Raw genomic sequence first — 3,904 nt, forward strand, 5'->3', positions numbered from 1 at the left:
TCTGTCTGTCTGTCTGTCTCTTTCACACACACACACACACACACAAACACACACACATCAGGAGACAGGAGGAGTTGGGGGGGGGTAGATGGAGGAATGAAAATTATGTAAATACAATATTCACACATGAACTTCTCAAAAATGTAAATTAAAAGAAAAGGACAAACTTGTTGCACAAGGACAGTGAGCAGTGAGAGGACTGTAAGCTTAATTAGAGTTAATGTTCATATGCAGTAGGATATTACGCCAGTTCAATTTCATATTATCTTAATTCTCAAAACACTTCCCTGCGGTAGATACTATCAAAATACTCATTACTTTTTCATAATGAAAAATAAACTTTAGAGAAATTAACGCCTTGTGCTTATTGTCATTGAAGTTGTAAGTGGCAGAGCCTGGATTCACGCCAAGGTGTGCTTTACTCCTCCCTGTGAGGACTGTGTTAAGGTGTGTGTCTCTGTTGTCCTGGCACCCAGTGGAACCATACCCCGGCGCTGTAATAATAGCACCTAGGGAAAATTGATCCATCTACAATACAATCTCTACATCTGAGGCTCTGAGATCATAGTGGAAGAGAAGTAAAAATATTAGAAGAGCCAGAAAACAAGGTGTTAGCAATAAGATCGTCTCCTAGGAATATCATAGAACATACACATGAACATAAATATGACTACTTAACCAAGACTTGAACACCACCGCCTGTGGATGTGCTGACATGGACAGAAAATCTCATGGTTCCCCAACACTAGGCCAGGGATGATGGCCAAAGGGAGAATTCTAAACATGGGATAAATAGTTTTTCCCAAGGAAGAGCCCCAAATTGGTTATCCAGGGACAAGTGGTCATCCGGGTAACAATATCCAGACTGAGAAGGCTGGACTTATTATTTAGGAACATATATCTATCTCTATGTCTCTATATGCATCATTAATTTGAGGAAAAAGAGGCCATGAGTCTGAGTGAGAACATGGTCATGCGTGGGAGGGGTTGGAGAGAGGAAAGGGAGAATGATGTAATTACATGGTAATTTTTAATATTTGTTAAAAAGTGCAATTAAAATTCCTTTAAAATAAAAGTGAAAGTAAAGTTTATTGGCAAGCTTTATAGACTCCTCAAATACAGAGATGTCTTGGGACTGGATACTGCTGACTTTAGGGAGGATTAGATTTTTATTTGAGTTTAGGGTATATCACAGAGTGATTTCCTCTCCCTTTATTTATGGGTCTAAAGGTGATGTGCATACTTGTAGAAACAGATTAGCACCAAGTATATACTTTTTTAACCACAATCACTACACATCTTTGTGTACAGAAATTTCAGGGAAGCAATAGAAAAGAGAAATAGCATGAATATTTTGCAACAAATTAAAAAGACCAAAATAGAAACTCTGTTGTGGTTTGCTGCAAAATAACACGACTTTTGGCAAGATACAAATCTTTTCTTCCTCTAAAGTTTTTCACACTTCTTCATTTGTGCTTCTAGGAGTTGAAATTAGTCGAATGGCTGTAGAGCACTTATTGAAAAAAAAAAAAAAAGAAACTGGCAAGTCCTGGACAACTATAAAGCAAAGGCAACAACTCCTCCCCTCTCTGTGTAAGCTTGAAAACAAGGGGACACTAAAGAAAAGTATCAACTGGTTGGCTAAAGGAAACAAAGCAAAACCTCCATGGACCTTTGCCAAAAAGTCATCAAATGAATCAGAAAGAAAGCAAGTGACTAAATAGAAGATAATAGCTACAACACAATAGAGATAAAGCTACCATCTTTAATATGGAAATAGCCAGTAACTGCCATATGGGAGAAACGTGGTAGAAACCATTAAGAATATACCAAGACACATATTCTAAAAGTCAGCTTCATACAATGCTGTCATGAAGCACAATCCTTCTGAATTGCAATTTGGTCATATGTCAAAACTCTTCAAAGTGTTGTTCCTAAGAAATGGCTCAGAGAGACCCTCACAAGGACAGTCACAGCACTGTTGTTTATACAGGGGAACTCTTGAAGGAACCCCAACTTTTCAATACTACAGTAACTTCAAATATTTAAATGTATCACAAAACATCACACTTTAAAAGAGGATTTAACAGTGTTGGAAAGCACTAAATTTTCAATAAAATATGGGGTACTTACAAAATAAAAAAAAAAAGAAAAAGAAAAGGTCTTGTTATGTTATGTCTTCTTGGTCATCTTTTTGATTACTTTTCATAGAAACTGTAATAAAAGTCTTGATTTCTTTTCTTGATCATTCATTGATCACAGATTTTCTACTTTCAAAACAGACTTGCATCTATGGCAAATGTTCTTGTTTAGAATATACAGTGGAAAGATAGGATATTCGTGCTGCCTTAGTAAGTATAAATGGATATAGTGGAGGTGCAAATATGAATGCATGTATATAAAGAAAAGCATATATCAGCATGGCAAACTCTAGAGATACAAAAACAACATATACAGTAAACTGGTATTTATCAGTAGTAGTACAGTTATAGGCAGTTTACCTTTTTGATATCTATTCTTCAATAGAATTTCTATTGTTTCATGTAAAGGAGTACTATGCCCCATGCTGTTTTCATTGCCTCGTTTAAGACAGAAGAGGGAAACCTCTGAATTTTATTTTTGAATTTAATTTACAGAAAGAGCGAGGAAAATCTCACTTGAGCAGAGACACAAATAATTTGCTATTTCTCTAAAGTCTTTTTGTTTAACAATGCTGGAGATGAGGGCACTGGAAGCCCTGCCCAAGTGTGCACATGAGAACAGAATAGACCTTCTCTCAGACAAAGCATTCTTTGCAAAGGTAAGGCAAAGAATGAATGTTGGTAAATATCAGAATTTAATATCATATGATGGGCATTCCCTAGGTGAACTGCAACCACAAAAAATGTGCCACTCAGTTCAAGTATGCTCACCTTCTGTGATAGGTGGGCTCCCAAAATCAACTGTAAGAATCAACTTTCTGTGGATTGGATTCTTCAGGGAGCTTGCAATACAAAGTAATTAACTTAGCTAATTTGTATAATTATTTTTCCTCTCCTATTCCAGTTTCCTTTATATTTTTAAACATGATCCATGAATCAGAATAAATGTGTGTGTTCTATTCATCACTGTATGTCAATTTTTCGTGACTGTCTTGTATTTCTTCGGAGGATGCCTTAAAATGTTATTTGGCTGATCCTCATAATAATTTGCTAAATTATTATGTTGCTTTATATTTTTGTCATAATTAGTATTTTATATATCCTTGTAGTTTATAGGTGGAATAAATGCATAGGCTATATTGCTAATAAATATGTTTCTGAGATACTGTTAATATCGTGTCAGAGTGCCTGGGGTAAATATATACAACTTCATCAGCAATATAAAAATGTATATTTCCCATGGATTCATTTCAGTGTTAGTGTTAATACAATATAACAGTTGGATGGTTAAAAGTTGTCTCATATGAGAGGAATTTTCATGATATCACAGAACATTTTTCCTCCTAGTTATATATAATTTGGACAAGCCTTTTAATACAGAAGGGACTCTAGCCAGCCCAACCACCGAAAACATGGCTCTGACCTGCATTAGTAAAAAAAAAAATCTTAGATACATTCTTTAAGCTAGATACCAAGGAATATTCCCTTATTTGACCACTTCCTCCTCCTGAAGCTGGCTACCAAGGTCCAGCTATTAAGGTAAGTTCAGCAATCAAAACACCTTATTCTCATACAGTGTTTTCCCCTTTACCTTTATAAATTGCCATTTGCCTGCAGGCTATATTATATCTTCTCTCTGACCAGGGGTAGTCCTTTGTCCCCATGGGATAAATACCCCCTTCCCCTTTTCCTACCCCCTTTATCCTCTCTTCTCTCTCTCTCTCTCTCTCTCTCTCTCTCTCTCTCTCTCTCTCTCTCTCTCT

The sequence above is a fragment of the Mus pahari genome, chromosome 15 (genome assembly GCF_900095145.1).
Source record: "Mus pahari chromosome 15, PAHARI_EIJ_v1.1, whole genome shotgun sequence".
Classification (NCBI taxonomy): domain Eukaryota; kingdom Metazoa; phylum Chordata; class Mammalia; order Rodentia; family Muridae; genus Mus; species Mus pahari.